General features: G+C 40.8%; 1 protein-coding gene across 7 annotated transcripts in view; it reads right to left on the minus strand.

Moving 5' to 3' along the window:
* The window catches only part of SLC8A1 (solute carrier family 8 member A1), a 349441-nt gene that overhangs the window by 155095 nt on the left and 170781 nt on the right, over positions 1-23565 (minus strand). The gene's annotated exons all lie outside the window — the stretch shown is intronic.

Consider the following 23565-nt stretch of genomic DNA (forward strand, 5'->3'; position numbering starts at 1 on the left):
AGCTTTAAAGTTCCGTGATTCTGTTGGAAAATATGTGCAGAAATAAAAGAAGAATGAAAATAGTTTGAGGATGTATGTCTCCTATAATTTGGTTGACAGTATATGCTAGTAGTGAAATATCACTGCACTACCAAAACATGTCTATGCCATACTCTTCCCTTCAATTAGCAGAGGAAACATGATTACTCTGAGTCTGAGAGCCTGCTGCTAAAAAAACAGAGGCAATAATTCTATTGACATTTGGTGCCCTCACTGGCACCACCCTTGTGTCCATGTATCAGAACTGAAATTAGGGCCATGGTACAGTCATCCCGGTTTGCAAACTGGAAAAGCAGGGCTGACTGGCCTTGGGAACTATTCCTGGCGCTACACTGCAACTTTGAAATCCAACAGAAGCCACAGGATGGGGAATCTACATGGCAATATCTGTATGAAAAGCTACCTTGTGGCCTTGTGAGAGACTTCTAAAACCACAAGATACACAACATTTTTGATTCCTAACATGAACATCCAAGTATATTGATTCCTCCTCCTCCTAATAAGTGTCTTGTCATAACAGTCTTAAGGACACTTCAAAATTCTATGGAAGAAGACAGGAGAGAGATAAAGGAATATAAAATCACTTTTGGGGATGGCTGCTTGGACTCTAATGGGGTTACCCTAATACATTTGAAAACCAAGGCTCATTGGCCAAGATACACTTTCATGAATCTGAGAATGTATATTAGTTATGACATAGCCCTAAATATGTGTATATATTTATATTATAAAAATGCCAAAATGAATGTAAAAGACAATCCTATTTTTCAAATGCTTCATCATGGAAGTGATTGCCTTTACCATCTAAAGTGTTCTGTTGGATATATTTAGTATTCTTCAATCCTCTCTATTAAATTATATGTTCCCTCTGGAGCACATGTTTGCTTTATAAATGGGCTTGGTAGCTTTTTGTTTGTTTGTTTTGTTTTTGACATTATTCAACACTTTTGGATGCTGAGGCCAGGCAGTCAGGGAAAAGCAAAACATCTGTAGAGAAGCCCAAAGGCCTACCCTCAGTTCTGAGCTGGGCTTTCCCAGGATGTTTCCCCAGAGCACCCCCTAGGCCTACTGGAGACAGGAGGTCAAAGGCACTTCCTACATCCACAGGGTTTGGCATGCTGGGTCTATCCCTCCAACCTGCCGCCTGCTTGTTACACCACCCTCTGGCACCTTTCCCTCTCTGCAGCTGGCACAGGCGGGGGTGGGGGGGGCGGGCGGGTAATGGTGTTAGGGAGGTGGGGAGGGAATGCTTCTGCAACTGAGGACAGAGATGAGCCCATCCCAAGTCCAGAACCTCTGCAGCTCCACCTGCCAAAATATGGAGTTGAGTTCAGAAAAAAAATTATATATATATAATATACATACACTATATATGTGGATATATTAGATAGGTATATATACAAATACATGTATATGCTCATAATTCACAGCCTGAATCTTACAGTTTGCTATATATATAAACTATACATGTGTATATATATTACGTATGTATGTATATAAATACATGTATATATTCATAATTCTCAGCCTACATCTTACAGTTTGCTATAATCTTTTTAGCTATGTTTTAGCCAAAAGCACGGGGAAAATTATTTGCAGATGTCATTAGCTCATTTTAAACGAACTCCAGTGTACTTTGGAGGCTTCTTAACACACCAGCGAGCTTCCACGTATTTCAGAAAACCTTTTTAGATATACCATCGGGGAGTATCTCTTAAACAAGTTCTCAACACACAGCTCCTAAACAGATGATGACATTTGACTCACTGTATTCACTTGCTATCAGCTACTGATGGAGAATCAGATTGGCCCAAATCAGGGGACACCTAAGAAAGATAATGAAACTCCTGTAAAAAAGCAATGACAGGGCTTCCCTGGTGGCACAGTGGTTGGGAATCTGCCTGCTAATGCAGGGGACACGGGTTCAAGCCCTGGTCTGGGAAGATCCCACATGCCGCGGAGCGACTAGGCCCGTGAGCCACAACTACTGAGCCTGCGCGTCTGGAGCCTGTGCTCCGCAACAAGAGAGGCCGCGATAGTGAGAGGCCTGCACATCGCGATGAAGAGTGGCCCCCCGCTTGCCACAACTAGAGAAAGCCCTCGCACAGAAATGAAGACCCAACACAGTCAAAAATTAATTAATTAATTAATTAATTAATTAAAAAATATATATATATTAAAAAAAAAAGCAATGACAATTGTGAAAACGAGCTTTTTACTACCCTTTCTGTGACCTTTTCACTACCCTTTCTGTGACCTTTTCTTCTTTTTTTTGACCCTCCTCACAGGCAGCCTAATTATGGCAGGAATATCACCAGTGAGGTCTCAGAGAAAGGAAACTGATTATAGAGATAGCCACTATTTTCAAGAGCATATCAGATCGCGGCAAAGCACATTATGCCAACACTCCCCCTGTAACAATCTAGTCTTCACTGTAGTTAATTAAAGCAATTAATTACCTTGCCTTTCAAAGTAGAATGATTACACAAATAGATAATTTTCCAATCCATGCCCATAAGGCAAGTGATCTCTCGGCACTTCTCTCAGTATGCCAAAGAACCTAACTGAACTAAATTATCCTTGCTCTTTATATGACCTTTCAGAAATTCTCCATCAACTTTGTCTGCTTTGTTGTCCTATCTGGTCAGAGAGCAGAGCCACATCTCTGCGTGGACACAAGACTCCAAGCTTAACTAAGCCTTTGGCACAGCAAAGATGGGCGATGCCCCACCTGTGACCACAGTGACAGGAGTCCAGAGGATGGCAGGAGAATGGCAGGTGCACATTCTGACAGTCACTGCCGAGCTTTCTTCAACAACAATTTCCCCATGTGGGTGATGCTGACAATAATTAGACAAACAGAATGCCAGACAATTGTAAGAAAAGCTGTCAAACATTTTGTGTTATTATCCCCTGCAGAGGCCTGTGATTTATCACCACAGAAAAAGCACATTTAAAAAAAATCTCGAAACAGTGACATTTTGTTCAAATTACAACCCCAGCTTCCCTGACTGCCTGCAGACTGACATCTCCAGCGTCAGAGGTAATGTTCGGCAATTTGTTCCCATCAATTGAGCAGTTCTTTGGGGTGGGCTCTAGCCACCGTTAGAAAGAGCTGACGTACAAATAGCAGGAGCAAAGGACCTCTCAATGCATGGGATGCCAATTGCCTTCAGACCTCAAAATAAATAAAATAACCAACATCCGTATTTCCTTCTTAGATTCTTAGGGTCACACTGGTTCTAAAACTTGAAAAATGGTCTTCTGCACCAAATACGGTCTTCCTACACATCATCTCTTTGTCCCTCTTCACCCAAGACCCTGTTTGGGCTCCTGGACTTGGTCAAACTATGTTTTGAGGGTTTTGATCTTTTCAATAGAAAATCAAATTTCCTAATGATGTCTCCAATGGCTATAATGGAACCAGAAAGAAAAAGAAATGGAAACAGTTTTAATCCTTTTATAATCCAGTTTCTTTAGAGTTTGGCATAGTTCTATGGACAAATTCTTATACATTGAGAGAAATACTGCAAGGAGCCGTCCTTTCAGAGGTGTGGAGCCAATGAAACAGATGTAAGGTGCTAATATTACTTTGTAAAAAGTCTACAGGCAGTCTCTAAATTAGGTATCTGGGTTGCTAAGCATTGAAATGGACCCTAGAGGTCATTTAATCTACCTTTTCAGCTAATGAGGGAAACCTCGTCTATGAGATTTCTTGCGGATATTCTAAACTGGAATGCTTCCAAGGATGGGGATGAGGAGCCCTCCCATTACAAACATGTGGCTGTTAAAAGACCTAAGACTTAGATCTCCACTGTCTTCAACAGCTCATCCCACTCCTTCCTCAACATTAAGATCCACTTAACAGGGAGAGCCCCTATCTTCTAAATATTGCCTTACCCTTTAAATCAGCAGTCCCCTACCTTTTTGGCACCAGGGACTGGTTTCGTGGAAGACAATTTTTCCATGGACTGGGGTGGGTGGTTCTGGGATAATTCAAGCACATTACATTTATTGTGCACTTTATTTCAACTATTATATTGTAATATATAATGAAATAATTATACAACTCATCATAATGCAGAATCAGTGGGAGCCCTGACTTGTTTTCACTTGCCACTTACTGACAGGGTTTTGATATGAATCTGCAAGCAATTGATTTATTATGGTCTCCGTGCAGTCAAACCTCTCTGCTAATGATAATCTGTATTTGCAGCCGCTCCCCAGCGCTAGCATCACGGCCTCGGCTCCACCTCAGGTCATCAGGCATTAGATTCTCATAAGGAGCACCCGACCTAGATCCCTTGCATGCACAGTTCACAGTAGGGTGTTTGCACTCCTATGAGAATCTAATGCCGCCGCTGATCTGACAGGAGGCGGAGCTCAGGCTGTAAGGCAAGTGATGGGGAGCGGCTATAAATACAGATGAAGCTTCCCTCCCTGGCCCTGCTGCTCACCTCCTCCTGTGCAGCCCGGTTCCTAACAGGCCATGGACCGCTACTGGTCCGTGGCCCGGGGGTTGGGAACCCCTGCTCTAAATAATGCCTTGCTTGAATAGCCATTTCTTTCCATTGTATTGGAAGAATTCCTTCCCACTTCTTTTTTCACCTTTTTTTTTTTTTTCAATCTTTACACCCACAAGAGTACCTTTTCTTCTCGTGATCCTCTTTTGTTAGAGTTTGGACAGTCACTGAGTATCATCGTATCTTCATTTTATTTAGGTAGATTTCAATTTTTAGAAACGGCCAATAGTCATTTTACTCGAAATATGGCAAATCATGTAGGTTAGCACACAGAGTAAATGAGCTCTAATTTCCTCTTGCCCATGTATCTTCTTTTATTAATTTTTTCACAAGGCATTCAATACCTCCATGATGATTGGTGGCTGCCAAGGGACCCTCTTACACTAGATTAATCCCAATTGGATGGCACTTAGGACCTTTTCCAACCATATTTCCCACCAAAATGTGTCATGTCTCATACCTAAGAAAGCTGATAGAGAACTCAATGGACTAATTTAAACCAGGGTATTCACAGCTTATATTTGAATACTTTACTGAAATCCAAGGAACCATTTATACGTCAACAATGACTCATTTCCTTAGCTCAAGAAAGTGAACAAAGGTTTGATTCTCTCTCTTTCTCTCTCTCACTCTTCTTTGTATACAAATGTGAATTATCCCCACCACCTGCTCATCTAACTCTGAAAGTTATTTCTCAAAGGCAAACCATAAAGTTGGATCAGGTAAGAGATGTACAGAGCTCACTGAAAACCCACCTCAGCTACAGAATGAACAACTCAAAGGTCTACAGCCTGCGGAAGACAAGTCCATGGTGTCAACTTTGAAGATAAAGAACAGCTTCTTAACCAACCTCACCAAATCAATTTTTAACACTTCTGTCCCATGAGCTTCCAACCTACTTTGATAGACCTAGGCTGATCAAAAACAAAAGCATTAGCCGTAAAGACCAAAATAAATGAACTTCCTTTTAGAATTCTTCTCTCTTGCCAAAGTTGATGGCTGAATAAATTCAGGGACAGTCAAATTTATATCAATTATACCAATAGTCACGAGAGGTAAGGTAATATGAATTCACACTTCCAGTAAAGCAGATGTTGAAATGATAACTTTGGGATCCTTTTAACCCCAATTGTAACATGGTCTACCATGTTATTTTTCATTTCTGAGATAAGAAGTTTTGTGGTTTTTTTTTTAATTTATATTTCCCACATGTAAGCACAATCTCTGAAACACAGTGGCTCATTTTACACATCTGGATCTGTTCAGGCAAGAAAGAGAGTCATACCGTTTTCTCTCCCTCGTAGTCAGACCTGAGAGGGTGTGGCAAACATTTCAGAAATCAAAGTTTTTTCAAGAACTTTTCATCTTGTTTCCATCCACAAAATAAAAAGGGGCAGGGGTGGATATCTTAACGTAGCCACAGCTGGGAATACAGTTTGTTGAAGAGACAGGAAGGAAGAGAGATGAAGGACTCCTATAAACTTTTCTTTACCATCTAAATATGTAGAGTACATAAAGATTACAACAGAAACAGGTCAAAATGGCTCTTGCTGTACTTTGGGAAATCTTGACTGTGAGGACCTTCTGCCGTAGAACGGCAGGCTGTTCTATCACACTAACTGGAAGGCCAGTCTGGGATGTGCTCACTGCATGTGTCAAGATCAATTACCCAAAAATCTCTGTGGAGCCTCTCTTCTTTAGGAAACAGGGGAAGCCCAAGCCATCAGTATTCTGCACGTGCCCTAACAAACAGCTTGTGCTTGCAGAGGCAATAATTTTTCAGCTCCCTTCAGATTCTATTTATTGGTTATTTTCCCCTTTGGCTGAAAAGGTTTCTCCTTGGTACTACGCAGGGGCACCAATCTAACAGAATGTATTAGAAACTGATCTGTTGGTATTTCACTGGGGTTCTACTGGGGTTGAAGTGCTCAAACAAAATGTGATAAAAGTTTTAGAGTGTTTTGGGTGACTTGAATCCCAAGGTCCCACTTGGTTGACTTGATTTCCTGCTCTCAGAGATGTAGGCAATGCTAGTTTGGGATGGGAGGTCTGGTAGACCCTGAATATGAGGCAGCTTTTACATCAGCCATTTGAGGAAGATCCCATGCTATCCTGGATGACAAGATACTATGCCTTCATTTGTGTGCATGAATAAATTCATGTGAATGAATTATTTAAAGAGGAAAATGTGGGAGTGAGCATTGCATAGTAATTCAGCTCAGTCTTTGCACTGGGTTTTTCAATAAGTACGAACATTTTCCTCTCATGTCTTCCTGCCTAAGACGAAGAGAAAATGACGACGGGGAAGGGATACCATTGATACCAAGGGAAGTTTTGGGATAGATAAGAGAACAGTCCTTTATGACTCTTATCAAAGTTTACAGTTTCAAATTCCTTTGTGTAGTGTCTGTTTAGTGCTTTCTCCACAAATAAATCGTAAGCTCCACGAATACAGGGAATGCGGCTGCTCTGTTCCTTACTATATTGCCAATACCTACTAGAGTTCTTGGCACACGGCAAGAAAGGACAAATAAATACTTCGTCTCCTTTAAACCAATGGTTCGCATTCTTCTCCAAGTGAGAAGTTGGTTAGGATTTTCTTGAGGCTTGATAATGACCAAAGCCAGTGGTGGAATGGAGATTACCTGGTAAAGGTGGTCTTTGATCTATTGGGAATTCCAGTAATATCTGACTTTGATATCCAATGAGTATAATTCTATTATGTCCTAGACCATTTTGGTGTAACTGGTTTATAAACCATTTTAAGCTGGAAATAGAAAAACTGTCTTATTTTAAAGAAAAATATAATAGCATCCATTTGTTCATTCAAGAAATATTTTCTGAGCCCCTACACTGTGCCGGGAACGGTTCTGGATTCATGGTGAATATGGCAGATGGGTTGCTCATGGAGCTTTCACTGTAGTGATGCAGCTGTGATTGGAACTGGTGGGCATAGAGGCCAAAATAGCAGTTTTAGGCCAAACTGCTCTAAACAAATGATGACCAGAGAGGCTAGCTAAAATTTTGTTCATATTTAGTTTTCCTGTCACCTTGCTCACCAACTAAGGTGGGGATGAGGTGAATCTAGAAGCACAGAATGAAGTGGGGAAAGAGGTACCCAGGGATCATGCAGTAACATTGTTCTTAGCAAATGGCCCTCCTATAATTCCCAAGAAGGTAAGATATTTAAGCATTGAAATGGCTTCATGATATGGTAATGCCAAATCCAAAGTGGTTCTACCATGTGAATATCCCTTCAACGAATGATCTGGAGTTTGAACAACCTACAGAACAGGCTCAAAGCATAGGCTGGGGAGTTGGTTGACAAGGATAATTTAAGTCACAGCTTTACTATTTGCTGGTTGATTCATGAGAAAGTTCCTTAACCTTTCTAAGCATCAGTTTCATCTGTAGGGTGGCGATAACAATGTCTAGGTTATAAGGTTGTTGTGAATACAAAATAAAATAATACAGTGCATCGTTAGCATGGTAAGTGACACATATAAGCAGCTGAATTAGTGTTAGTCGTTATTATCTAACAGAGATAGAACACACATTTCATTAATGATCATTAATCACAACACTCAGAGAAGAGCCATATATATAATTCGTAGGTAAGAAAACTGAGGCTTAAAGGGGTAGAACATTAATACTTTCAGTGCTTCTAGGCTTCGGGGAGGATTACACTTCACCTTCTCCTCGAAGTTTGATGTGGCCGCGTGACTTGCTTTGGCTAATGAAATGTACGTGAGAGAAGCATGTGTTGCTTTTGGGTGGAAGCCTTTAAAAGCCACCTTCCCTTCCCTGTGCCACCACAAACAGTGGTTTCCAGAAGGAGGATCGTCCAGTATCTTGTGTCCTGAAGTAAGGACAAGGGAGAGCAGAGCCCTCTGCTAATGATGCTGGGTGTACAACATGTACAACAAAGAAATCTTTGTTGTTTTAAGCCCCTGACATTTTTGGAGTTGTCTGTTTTTGCAGCAAAATCTGGTTTATCCTATCTTGCCCAAGATTAAAAACTATTCAGAGGTCCAGGATTCAAACTCAGGTCTTCTGATATTAAGGCCAATCCTTATTGTACTACCTTATAGATATCCTCACTGCTTCTTAGAAATAAAACACCCACTGGATGTAAGGTCTTCAGGAGAAAGCTGACTTTCCCGGTGCTCTTATCCTTGATTTGGAATAAAATTAATTTTTTTCTATGGACATAGAAAGAAAATTCTCTGAGCGAAGGTTAATGGAAGGTAACTGAAAAGTTGGAGAGAGGTGGGCAGATAATAAAACTGGTTGAAAAGTTCTACTATTTTTGCAGAACACTTTATTTCCCGTAGGTTCATGACCTGAAGATTACATGGGATGAAGGGAGGCCCTTATCAAAAGCCTGCAACTTGGTAGCTACAAAATCAATTTTTAAATGATTTATGCGATGTTCTTTAGGACCAAAGGCAGTAACTCATTCTCCCTGTGGCACTCAGCTGCCACTTAGATGTTGAAAAAGGATTAATTTTTATTTACAGTGTGCTTCCCCTCATACATCACTGGAAACTAGATTTGAGAGCATGGCATTTCTATAGCATTAAATTATTAACTGAGGGAAGTCCCAGGCAAAGAGAAAAAAACCTACTAAAAACCAAAGATCTCAGCATGCACTGAAATAATCATTCTGAAAAATTTTCAAGGCCAAATCTTCCCATCTATTTGGTTTAACCCATTTAACATAAACAGCCCAAATTAGCTTCCCAAGAAGAGTCATTCTTGTATCAAATCATATCATCACTAAACTTTAACAATGAGAGGATAAAGAATTTAGAATTCCTATGGTTTTTGCTCCTCCAGAAGACTGAATTCAAAAAGTTTCTAGAATTTGGTGCATGAAGCTTATTTCAACTTCATTTGAAATAAGTGTGCATTTGAAAAAACTGCTATAAGGATGCCTCTTCTGGGCCACCACATGCAGGTATTTCTTTCTTTCAAAACTGCAGAAGAGCTGTATTTCCAGGCTACCTACTCTTCAGCTTGCCAGCCTGAACCCAATATTACCATTACTCAGTCTATTAGTACCTGAGGACCAACTCTACCTAGAACAAGGTTCACATTTTTCTCATCAACCATATCACCCTAAAACTCCTAGCCCAGGGCTCACAATAATTTGATAATAAGGGGCTACTTAGTATGTCCTTTGCACCTTGTGATCTTCAGGTTTGGGGTAAAGACCCTGAATAGCATGGAGGGAGATTAGGAACTACTCTGAGACCAGTGGAAAGAAGTTTGCCCATTGCTTCTCGACACTAGAAAGTTAGAAGGCTGTGGAGAATGGAACCTGCCATTTTATCTTCTACCATTTTCTAGGACAAAATTTCCCAAGGGAAGAGTTAGGAGAACTCAGCTTGGTCAATTACCAGCTCCATATCGCAGACCATTCATAGATTTGTGTACATTTTGTACCACATCCGTCTCCTCAGTTCATTGCACACTTTCTCCTCATTGGCCTAATGATATTGGTTAAGCTGCAGGTTGGTGCCTATGGGTCACAATCTCCTGTGCCATTAAGTATGGCCATATCCCTCCAGTGCGTTGTGAATGAAATTAGTACTCTGTTTCTCTCTCACTAACTTGGATGGTTTAAAAGCATGCTAGCTCATCAGTCAACGGCTTGGACTGGTATGACTAAGGATAAAACATCCTGTCAGTACAAGTTATTTACTAAGCCCTCTAGAAGTAAAAGATGTACAACCAAAGGGCAGAGGCTGAGGGCTTTCCTTCCTGTTTTTAGTTTGTTTTGTGTATCGGATTCATCATTCATTAGCAAACTTTGGGAAGCCCAGTTCATTAGGTTTGCAGGGTAAAAAAGTGGGCAAAGCTATCTAAAATTGAGTAAAAAAAAAAAAAAAGAGGATTCTTCTACCACCATCAAATGTTGAAACATTTACACTTATTAACTGGAATATAAGACAAGAAAACAAAAGAGTAAGGGCTTTGCTGATGTATTAACAAGATCCTGGATCCTCCCCTTGCAAGGAGGAGACTCGTGAATGAAAGCTCACCTTTCCCACTGAGCGCTTATCTCTTGGTCAATGGGATGGGAGGGAGAAGGAAAACGAAATTAGGGAATTGTTGTGGGTGTTTCACATATTTTCTCACATTGAATCCTGCAAATGAACTCATCATGCTGACGTTACCAGTTTTATAATCAAATGAGTAATCAAAAGTTAGGAGATATATAATATCACTTGTATGTGGATCTAAAATATGATACAAATGACCTTATTTACAAAACAGAAACAGACTCACAGACATAGAAAACAAACTTACGGTTACCGAAGGGGGAAGGGGGTGGGGATGGATGAGTTAGGAGTTTGGAGTTAGCAGATACAAACTACTATATATTAAATAGATAAACAACAAGGTCCTAGGTATAGCACAGGGAACTATATTCAATATCTTGTAATAATCTATAATGGAAAAGAATATGAAAAAGAATTTATATATATATGTGTATAACTGAATCACTTTGCTGTACACCAGAAACTAACATAACATTGTAAATTAACTATACTTCAACCAAAAAAAATTAGGAGAGAGAAATGACTTTCTCCAAACTCCAGGCCATGGTGCATATGGTGTAGGTACTAAAGATGAAGTTTCCTGGGCCCTGCCCCAGACTCACTAAGGTGGCATTCCTGAAAAATGGGCCCAGGAATCTGGAATGTCCATTTTTGCAACTCAATAAATAGTCCTTAATACAAACTAAAGTTTGAGAAGTGCTGTACTATGTCCATCTGCCTCTAAATGCACATTCTTGGGGCAAGAAATTTTTCATGCATTTGCACAATACTAGCAGCCAGATGGTCTATAAATAGAACCGCCCCTTTAGCAAACATTAGGGTTGCATTTGCAGTTTAGAATACAGGGAATGCCTTGGTAGCCCCCATTAATGTTAATGGGAATCATGTGGCTAATTCTCTATACTCCATGCTGAAAAGTGTTCCCTTTAGAACCAGGAGAGGCTATATTTAATCAAACCATCTGGATTCCTATGCACATGTATAAGGGCAAAAAATAGGTCACAGTTGGTAAGCTACTTTCTGGAAACTATTCCATTGTATCAACAAGCTCCAAAGTCCTGAGAGGGTTCCTGCTCTCCTGCCTGCCTCAGTGGGTGACATGCCCCAGAGCCAAGAAAGGTCAGAGAGAGTGCAAACTTTAAGAAAAAAGAGTTTCAATAGCAAGAAAACAAAAGCAAATCATCCCCTAAAGATAAAAGTATGGAATAAACGTGTTACAAACTATTAACCTCTCCAAATAACACATTTCTACTCCAAAATAACCTCACTTGCTGCTTAAGGAGAAGCATGAGATTAAGAAACACAATTTAGAGAGCATATGAATTCCAAATATGAAACTCAGGTTGTCCACGAAGCTTACAGACACTCAAGTTCCTGGGAAAACCACGATGATGATGGGTCTATGACCAGGAGGAGAGTCAGGGAGCCTTCACAAGCCTTTGAGAACTCAATTCTATTATTGACTATTTCTATTATAGGAGAGATGTTATAGAACTGTGTGAAGAAGTTTAAAGGAAGAAGAGGATTTATTGAGCTCAGTCTGGATACGAACTTGAGCTCTGTCAAGTCTTGGAGCAGGAAGCTATTGATTACAAGGGCCAGGAGGGCCAGTGGGTCCTGGGCTCTTATAGTTCAGTAGATCGGAAGTCCTATACTGCTCTCTCACCAAAATCAGTGTCTGCAGGGCTGTGTTCCTTTCTGAAGCAGCCGAGAAGGGAGAATCTGTTCTGTTGCCTTCTCCACCTTCTAGTGTCCACCCACATTCCTTGGCTCACAGCCCCTTCCTCTATCTTCAAACCCAGCAATGTTGTATCTCTCTGACTATATTCTTCCATAGTTACATCTGCCTCTGACTCCAGATAGCAAAGGTTCTCTGCTTCTAAGGAGCCACGTGATTAGACTGGACCCACTGGGAAATCTAGGATTATTTTCCCATCTCAAGGTCCTTAACTTAATCACATCTTCCAAATCCAGTCTGCCAAGTAAGGTAACATATTCAGAGGTTCTGAGAATTGGGACATGGACATCTTTGTGTGTGTGTGTGTGTGTGTGTGTGTGTGTGTGGTGGGCATTATTCTGCCGACCACACAGGGTAAGAGGTGGTGAAGAGGGAGGTTCCCAGAGGGTCAAAGGAGCCCAGATAGGAAGCTGGGAGGAGGCTATCTTTATGGGCCTTCAGGTTGGTGCTATCTTTCCAGGTCCTTTTAAGTAGTTCAGGCTGGTTTTCCTTTCTTCTTGTTTTATTTATTTATTTATTTTTTGGCTGCACAGGATCTTAGTTCCCCGACCAGGGACTGAACCCGCACCCTCGGCAGGGAAAGCACAGAGTCCTAACCACTGGACCGCCAGGCTGGTTTTCTAAAGATCCCCTTTTCTTTATCACCCTCACTGCTACCACCATCGTTCTGGCCCATCCCCTCTCACCTGGATTATATACACATCGTTCCTCACTGGTCCCCTAGAGTCCTATGTCCAAACCTGCCCTGCCCCAGGCTAATTCTCCATATAGCAGTCAGAGTAATTTTTAAACTCACAGTCATATTATGCCACTCCCATGTTCAAAACCCTTAATGTCTTTCTCTTACACTTAGAACAAGACTCCCAAGCCCCTCACCATGGCTGACAGAACCCTACCTGGCCTGGCCCAGGACTCTTTTTGACCTGCTCTCACCCACCCTCCTTCCCGTGGTCACTGGGCTCCAGCAACACTGCCTCTCTGCTGTTCCTCAATCTCCCCAGGCCAGCTCTCTCCTTGGCCTCTGCTGCACCTGGAATGTTGACTCCAGATCTTTGCATGATGTGTTCCCTCCCTTCTTTCCGGAACCAGATGAGATGTCATCTCCTCAAAGAACTTCTCTAAACAACCTCATTAAAATACCAAGCCCTTCCTTCACTCTCTATCTCCCTAACTGATGTATATATTTATTTTTCAAGTTCCTTATCACTACTTGACGTTGTATTTGTTTTGTTGTTTTCTCTGTTGTTTGTTTCTGCCACTAGAATGCAGAAGTTACCTGAGGGCAGGGGATTCCCAATGAGCCAAGAACAGTGCCTTACACATTAAATATCTGTGTATTACATAAAGATTTAATTCAACACATATTTGTTGAGCACCAATATGTAAAAGACACCGTGATACAGCAGTGAAAAAGACAGATACAGTCTGCCCTTTTCCCTCAAGTGTCCCACTGATTGGTTTTCCTATCCAGAGTCAACTTTTACTGATGCCCAAAGTTTACTTTTTAATTCACATTTCCTTCTCATGGCTCTCCCCCGTTCTCATTCAATCAACATATATTTATTGAGCACCTAACCTAGATCCATAATAGGTCCCTCTCCCTGAAATAAGAACATCATGTTTGGGAGGTTTCTTTTGCTGGTGGCCATGATGAGAAGCAGATAAGGCGTAGGAAGTTTCTATGAAGATTCCCGCCTCTAATCCTACACACTTCTTCTTCTCATCTGAATTCATTTGCAAAGATGAAAGCATCTTCACGTAATAACAGAAGCTCCCTAAAATAATCAAAGGATTTCGGTAATGGGGGAGTCAGGAGACATGGTCCCAGCACCAACAATGCAGAGATTGTGCCATATGGACCGGGTGAGGCCCCTGCAGACCTTGCCACATGGATCTAGAGGTCACACTAGCTGACCCCCCAGACAAATTAGAATCGGCATGCAATCCGAATTCCCAGCCCAGCCTAGGTGGCGGTATACCAGGCAATGCCATTTTAACATTTTCCACTTCTTGTTCACCATTGTGCTTGCAATTCCATGTTTTACTTAGAGAACATATGCTAAACAAATGTTTCTAAATTAGCCTGAGCTTTGAGCTCACTCTGCTACCACAGCCTGTGGCAAATCAGATAGAGCACTGACACAAGCCCTGCGTGTACTACAAGATGCGAGGTGCAGAGTTAGCTTGGGCTCTCTGTGGGAAGATGCACACGCTCTAAATACTCTTAGTAATTAGGAAGTATAAAGGGATACTTCCTGTGAATGGATAAGCCAAGAAGAAGCTGCATAAGGTGTACAAATCCTGGTCCTGCTCACCGATTTGTGGGGAAAAAGCTTGATGTCAGAAATTGTATTTAAAGTATAAGCCATATGGAAAGCCCCAAAGTACTCTATAGGGTGTCCAAAATTAGATGTTCTTTATTCACTCTAATAAGGGCTAATAAGGTCTAAGCATAACTCCATACTTTGAAAGCGAGGCCCAGTAACCAGTAATTCACTAAATAAGGTTGTTAAATGATACCACAGCATTTATAGGTCAGTCTGAACTTTTCCTCTCTCTGGTTTAATGCCTCAGGATGGGGTGAAATTCCTGACAAGTGATTCACTAAAGGGCACTTGCCCAGCAAAGAGGAGAAGGAAGAAGAAATAGTTAATATGCCATGTTCCTCTCTCCATTTTAGCTCGGTTGGGCTGTCAGTCACCTGGCCAGAGCACGATGAGGTGGTCCTACTTCTCTGGGGGGGGGGCTCTGGGACTCCCAGGACCGCTGGGTGTTGGTATGCAGGCAGGGGGCTGTACACTTCTCTGACGGCCCTGCCCTTTAGCTCTCTGCCCCCATAGAAAGAAAGCATCACATGGCTGCTTTTAGGTCATTTAGGCCCAGTTGCTCATTTCCTTCACTGACTAGTTGGGGGTCAGGGGGCCACAGGGAGATGTGGATCAGTCCTTCTGAATGAAATGCACAGGGTGCTGAAGCTTTCCCAGCTGTTTGCCTCCTGGGGTGACAGTCACATAATTGTCTTCAACTAAGGAAACCTGGGGCACCACATCTCACCATGTTGTTAGCTCTGCCTCTGTGTATTGATTTATCCACATTTGCTCATTGTGGAAATAAACACATAATTTCTAGGATTAAAAATAAACTAGTAACAGCAAAGCTTGGCTGTCCAGCATAATCCAAAGGGCAATGGAAATTGTGTCCCAAGACTTTTCAACCACAGCCAGGTCAAAAGTCATGGAGTGGGGAAGTCCTGAAAATGAGACTGGCAGAGAGACCATTCGACTCTATGTGGGGGGATATGAACAAGAGATGTGAAACTCTCTTGATCATTTGACATCAATGCTCAGGAATAGAAACTTTGCAAAAGATTAGGTAATGATATGTGCATACCAACAGCTTCTATTTGTGCCGTAGGAAATCCAGATATAGAAATTCTTGCTTTTTTCATTGGAAAACTAATTTCATTGCTGACAGTAAATCAAAATGCTCTATGGCCACCTAAATCATTATAAATGACTAAAAGTTATATATCCCCAGAGAAAAGAACAAATGCTTATAAAACTCAAAGTGCTTCTACTTAGAATCTGGTTGTTACAAATGGAGACTGGCTCCCAGAAGATTCTGTAAATGGACAAGGGTTGAAGCTGTGTTGTGCGTCACTCACTTGGTTCTTCCCTTATATTAAATTAAATTGAGGCCATGTAGAAATATGAAATTATAATGGCACAAAGTGCCTATTTTCCACAAGCAGTAGGTAGACTACAAATACATGAATTAATTCCTTTCTCTAATGCAAAAGTGCATCAGAGTTGAAGCATTTTTATTTAATATAAGATTTTAAGATTAATCGAATTAGAATCAAAATATTTGACAAATGGTTAAATTTTCCAATTCTCCCTTATTTTAAATGAATGGAATAAGGAGTACATACTTGTGTTTTATAATTAAAACCCTTTGAAATTGAATCGAAACTATTGTATTATAGTTTTTGTTATCCTGGAACAAGCAGTAGTGGTACAGAGAGAAGACTGAAGAATCTGTATACAGCATCGCAGTTAAGTCACTAATTCTCACCACGAGGCACCTACAGGACAGAGGGCCCATGAGACTCAAATCAATTCTATCTGAACGAAGGAGGAAATTGTCTTAAGTGAAGGATCCACAGAGTTAGCTTGGATACAAATGTCACTCGAACCTTGAACAAGTGTACTAGTTTTTGCAAATGAACCACTCTACCTATGGAGAGAATTAAGGTTAATCTGCAAAAGCAACGTATTCTCTGTGGCTTGGGGTAGAACCCGCTTTCATCCACAGTAGCAGGTTGCCTGGAAGGAGAATTGGACTTAAAGCCAGAAGGCCCACGTTTGAGTCCTTTCTCTTTTACTTGGCCCTTATGTAAGCTTGAGTAAGCCATGGTCCTCTGTCGCCTGGTTTCCCCTGGCTTTAAAATGAAGATAAGGATCCTAGCCCTGTCTACCTCAAAAGTGGGAGGTCACATGGGATAATTATGTGCAAGGTGCTTCGTAAACTCAGAAATACTCTAATAAGGCAGGGCCTTGGGCCTGTCCATTGATTTGCAAGGCTCTGCTGGGAGGTCAGCCTGGGAGGTGCTGTGGGTAGGGTGGTGCAGGGACGGACTCAGTAACTTCTCTCTGCAGGATGGTGACCTCATTCAAGGGATGGGGGCCGAGACTGCCCAGGGGGATCTCTACACACACCGCAGTACAAGTGGACTCTTTGAAAGTTTCATTGCCCCAGCTCTTTCTTTTTTTTTTAACATCTTTATTGGAGTATAATTGCTTTATAATGGTTAGTTTCTGCTGTATAACAAAGTGAATCAGCTATACATATACATATATCCCCATACCTCCTCCCTCTTGCGTCTCCCTCCCACCCTCCCTATCCCACCTCTCTAGGTGGTCACAAAGCACTGAGCTGATCTCCCTGTGCTATGCGGCTGCTTCCCACTAGCTATTTTACATTTGGTAGTGTATATACGTCCGTGCCACTCTCTCACTTCGTCCCAGCTTACCCTTCCCCCTCCCCGTGTCCTCAAGTCCATTCTCTAGTAGGTCTGCGTCTTTATTCCCGTCTTGCCCCTAGGTTCTTCATGACTTTTTTTTTTTTAGATTCCGTATATATGTGTTAGCACACGGTATTTTTTTTCTCTTTCTGACTTACTTCACTCTGTGTGACAGACTCTAGGTCCATCCACCTCACTACAAATAACTGCCACAGCTCTTGTAATCCGTCCTGAGAGCTGACTGAGCCCAAGATGTTTACACTCTAACTTGTGAGCAGATCTATACGGCGAGCTGTAAAAATCCAACACAGGAAATCTTCTGGTCTGAGTATTGTCAGTTTGATGCCTTTATGTTGGCAAATTAGGGAACTGTTTGGAAAGTTTGAGTTTTGGAGCTAATGAAGAGCTGCTTTCCCTTCCCTTTCTGTCCCCCACCTGTTAGAGAAAGCAGAGGTCATCAGACTCCCTGCCTCTCTTTGTAACTGTATGCTCCTTAAATGGATGCCTTTATAAAAAAAGTTGGTTAAATTGTTTCAGTGTGTGGCAAAGACTGAGGAAAGAAGCCCTGAGATTATGTTTCCATTTGAATCTCTGAGGCTTAATGAGAACAATGGCTGAAAACAAAAGAGCCTTGAACAGATTTGATGTGTTTTCCTCATTTCAGAGAATGTCTATTTGTACGCATTATTCTCTAGCCAGCAAAAGCAAGGTGCCCAGCTCATTCTTTCTTCATGGACTATGGTTTTAAAGGACAGACACTCTCAGCTATCAAAGCAATCTAGTGATTTCTAATCATATCAAGGCCAGCAAAGTGGATGATATAAAATATTCACAAAGGGGGTGCAGTGAAGGACAGTACTTTTCTTCCTTTGTCTTATTCAGCGTGTTGATATGTCCAGGAAACTACTACTTCTTTAATCTTTCCAAATGCACTTGAAAGAGGCCATTGTTTTTATTGGACATCTTTATTCCACATCGGAAGAATTTTTTATTCCTCTGCTTTGTTGACACCTATACTAGGCTTTCTCAGGGTTGAAACGATTCACATCAGAGGATTTATTCTGGACACTGGCAATGTCCAATTTACATTGGGAATTATGGGGAAAACAATATTTTGTGGTGGTTCAGCTTAGAAAGGTTACTTTCAGTTAAATGACGTAGGTTAGAAAAGTCTGAATAGGACAATGAGATTCTACCTAGCAGAATTATTCAACTAAAAATAATGTCACAGGTAAATTAAAAACCAATGACCAAATCCTGCTACATGAACATCACAGTATGATGGGCAAGGATAAAGAAAGAGGAAGTTAACATAACAAAAATGTATATGGTTTATGCTGATAGTAACAATAACACATATTGACATATTCTGGTTCTACCGCTGGCTAGCTTTATTACTCTGACAAGTTACTTACACTGTTTGTGCCTCAGTTTTCTCATCTTTAAAATAGGGGTAGTAATAGTAGCCACCTCATAAGGTTGTCATAAAAATTAAATGAAATAATCATTGCAAAGTGTTTAGCACAGTGTCTGAAATATTGTAAACACCCAACAAACATTAGCTGTTACAAAATCAACAATATTTATTATTTGACTGCAAAAAAACAAAGAATAAGAACAACAATAAATAGGTATATAGTTGCTTGCTATGTGCTGGGCATTGTCCTAAATACATATCATCATTATATTTATTAACATATTTAATTCTAATACCAATTTCATAAGGTAGCTATGCTATTATCCCCATTGTACAGACAGGGAAACCAAGGCACAGAAAGGCAAAGTAACTTACCTGTCTACATGATGAAGCTAGAATTTGGCCAGGCAATCTGCAGGTATCTCAGTGTTTTCTGAGGTGATTTAACAAATTCTTGGTTTTTATAACTTGTTTATAACATCACTGGTTTCTGTCTTTTTAAAATATGCAATGGTTATTTTATAGGAGGCATTAACTCTATAATTTATTCACTTGGATCTCTGAAAATAAAGGCATCACAAAGTGATCACATGGGGAAATTAGAGTGACTTTGTGTATTATTCACTCATATGTGCAAAAAAATAGTACCTAGGGCTTCCCTGGTGGCGCAGTGGTTGAGAATCTGCCTGCCAATGCAGGGGACATGGGTTCGAGCCCTGGTCTGGGAAGATCCCACATGCCGCGGAGCAACTGGGCCCGTGAGCCACAACTACTGAGCCTGCGCGTCTGGAGCCTGTGCTCCGCAACAGGAGAGGCCACGACAGTGAGAGGCCCGCGCACCGCGTTTAAGAGTGGCCCCCGCTCGCCGCAACTAGAAAAAGCCCTCGCACAGAAACAAAGACCCAACACAGCCAAAAATAAATAAATAAATAAATAAATAAATAAATTAATTTATTTATTTATTTAAAAAAAAAATAGTACCTAATGTGAAATGTGGACAAAACAATATACTTAAGTGTTAGAGAGTGAGATCTGGAGATTAGGGGCACTTTGACCTCTCTTTCATTTTTTTCTTACAAGGCACACACTGATAGGATGTCTGGACTCATGACCAGGAGACCTTTTATCTCTCTTCTATTTCTGCACATCTAGCTCTGATTCTGTAACTAATGCCTGTACAAGAAAACAGAACGCCCCACTTGTCATCTGAGCTCTTAAAAATCTTGTACAATTTAATCAATATTCACTTTTTATAGCTTTTTTTCCCATTCTTATTCTGTAATGATTTCCTCTACACTTTTTGATTTGTCTTCAAAGCCCAGATGCTTAAATATTGGTTGCGCTAGGTCTTAATGGTTACTCCAGAGCCATGGAATTTTAAATTTGATCTCAGACTTTTAAGACGTGACAGCTTGATTATTTTACAAGGCCCAAACCCTGAATCAAGCCTGTAATTTTAAGACTCAAAACTGTTTTCCCATTGATGCAGACATTTTGAAATGTGTGGTCCATAGTTATTTACGAGTAGTTTACAGCTGTTGTCTCTTTGTGCCCAAGATCACGGAGAGTCCAAGAGGTGACCTTCCAGGGAATGCTATTAATTTCACTCTCATTTTAGACAGCGTTTCCTTCAACTAGCAATTTTCTGGCTCCATTATACTACACTGTAGCCTCACGGCATTCAGGCATTCACAGGGCGCTTGGACAATTTAGCAATAATACAGGTTTTTAAAACAGGCAACTTTTTCAAATGATGGTGAAACAGAAAATGACTCCTGAATAAAAAAGCAAGTGCCAGAAACTGAGGGGAAAAAATTACTTAAACTAAGACCAGGGCTAGGTAACTTCTTTAGTATAAGAAGAAGGGATTGTTATAATATCAATTTGGGGCACTGTGATATCTGAAACACAATGGAACAATTCCTAATGTTGTAAGGAACCAAGCAATACCCTTTAGGGTAAGCTAACCAACTTTTAGTGCACGTGAACATGATTTTGGAAGTGCTGTATCTAATTCCATGTTTGATAGGGTCTGACACCTCTCTTCCCAAGTGTGCATTGGAAATCCTATTCTGGTCCTTCTTTTAAGGGAAGAAGTCAATATATCAGCCTTGAAAATCCGATAAACTTAAAGTACACTGGCACACAAAATAAAATCTATTACCAGGATGAAAAATTGAAATTTTCCCTGAAAATCTCTAGCCCTTGTCCTCCTATTGTTTATTTAGTCTTTGATTGCTTATTCTTCAACTTGCCTACATTAACATTTTATTCCTTATCTATAAGATAGGCGTAATAACAATATCATAGGATTGTTTTAAATGTTAAGCTCATTCGTATTTGTGACCGGTTAGAATTATGTAAGGCAAAAAGAAAACACTATATAAATGTTTGATTAAAAAAAAACTCTTCCCTGCCTCTTTTCCATTCTGATAAAATAAATTCTTAATATACAAGTGCATATGTATGTGATAGACCATATGGTATTTAAAATCACGGGACCCACTTTCTTTTTTTGTAAGAAGAAAGCATTTTGGAATTGCAAGATATGAAAAGCAGTGAGTGCCACATTGAAAAGTTAGATAAGGGCAGTAAAGAATGGAAAATCCCAGCCTCTTAGATACTGATTGCAGCTTTTTAGGATTATCTCTGGCCCATGTAAATTGCAAAAGCAGACATGAACTCTGACACTGTAAACCCGACTAAAATATGACTCTAAAATATGAATGTCGGCTATTACAAAAGAATCTAATGATGATAAAACCTGAGGAAATAAACATTAGAAAATAGCAGGTTATCTTCTCTTCCTTAAAAGTCCTGAAATTTAATTTCACCATTCACAGTCACAGGATAAAACATCTGTTCTAATGGAAAAACAACAAAAATCCATTTCTGAAAAGCTCCACAGAGAATTTTTCACATGAGTAGATGGAAATATGGATTCCATTTTTAGATAACTACTCTTTCTTGATGTAAAAAAGCCAGTGGTCAAAACCCACAAATATCACATTTGTTTCAATCCTGAAACTCTGATAAGCACAAAAGTTGCAACACCATGCTTAATTAACTTGACGTTGATTTATGCATCCTCTCCTTTTGTAAACAGAGTGACATCCAGACACTGGGAAACGCTGAAAGAGGACATTTCATCCCTGCCTACCGGAGTTCACACTCTAGCCAGGAAGTCAAACACCAAACCATTAAAATATGATGTGATTAGCTCTGTGATAGAGAGAAATACAGGAGCAAGTCGAGGAGAAGCAACGAATCAGCAGTATGAGGATAAGGCTCCTTAGAAGAGGTGACATCTGAATGATGTCTTTGAGGCCCTGTAAGGATAGCCAGGGAAAGGCAGGAGGAATGGTTTGTGCAAAAGCAGAGATGGGTAAAAAAGGATCTGTAATATCTCAGACAGAATTAATCTCATATACAGCACCGTATCATGTCATCTGTATTTCTGTTAGCATGAATATTATGCCTATTTTTATGGATCTGATGGCTCTCTCGGCGGACAACCACCTCCTAGAAGCAGGCCGATCCATCTTTGCATGTCCCATTTTGTCTTGCACTTATACTTTCCCACGTAGGTTTGACAGAATAAATTAATAAATTACAGTGAGATTTCGCAAGAGTCACCTGTGAAATATATTCTTCACCAAAACACTCACTGAAACTCTCATTCACAAGAGGAGCCCTTTGGTTTTTGCAAACATGGCCCCATTCCCAGGGACGGGGCAGGGGAAAATCTTCTCATCTTTTCAAAGCATCTGATCCCCAAGACATTTTTGTGGTCATGTGGAAAAGGGTCTGGGAAATGTGCTCTTGGATGGCATGGCTGGAATGAGGAATGGGAACTATTTTGCCTTCTACACAGTTTCTGGAAAAGGCAGTGAGAACAGAAAAAGCATCTGTGTTGGTCAGCATTCTCAGTGCCAGAGTTGGAAGGTACTATAATGCAGAAACGTCCCATACCCATTCCTACCCAGGGCCTTGCCGAGAACAGCTATGAGCAAGCAGCAAGGCAAATCCACCAGGGCTTGTGGGCTGTGTCTCAGGACTCTGTGGAGTCCCATCCAGCATTCGTGAAGGTCGCTCTGAAGACAGAGCCCCCTTCCTCGGTTCAGCCCAGGCCCTAGCCAGATCCACAGGAAAAGAGTTTCATTTCAGAGCCTGAGGGGTCTCTGCTCCCTTTCAGCAACTTACAAAGGAAAGCTTTAAGTATATGGAGGCAGGAAGTTCTGGAAAGGGAAAGGCCCATCTTCTAAAATGGGTTTCTTTCTTAAATCCATTTTAAGAGCAGAGAGCGGCGATTATTTCACCAGCAGTTTTCAGGGTAATATCTATAAGCCGGAATCAGCTAATGACGGTTATTAAAGGTAAACGTTCCCTGATCCTCAGGAAGTGACTCTTCATCCTGGTGCTTTTGAGGCTTTGTCTTCACTTGAATCCTGGGTTGAAGAAATCCGTCCTGGATTCTTCCTAATTGAAGACTCAAAACTGGTGATTCACAGGAGTCTGTTTATTCTTCTAAATAAGTGTGATAACAATGGATTAGCTCTGTCTTCTAATTCCTCCATTCAGCTCCACCAGTAGAAGAGCACAGCTTTAGGACAAGAGCTGCTGCATCAGCTGCAGCCTTCTCTCCTCCTTTTAACAGCAAAATAATAAAATGCAGGGAAATACCACTTTTCCTGTTTTTTTTCTTTTCCCTTCTTCTACAGCATTTATTTTCCTCACCTAATTCAGCGGTGTGCTGG

This window comes from Eschrichtius robustus, chromosome 15 (assembly GCF_028021215.1).
Source record: "Eschrichtius robustus isolate mEscRob2 chromosome 15, mEscRob2.pri, whole genome shotgun sequence".
NCBI classification, from domain to species: Eukaryota; Metazoa; Chordata; class Mammalia; order Artiodactyla; family Eschrichtiidae; genus Eschrichtius; species Eschrichtius robustus.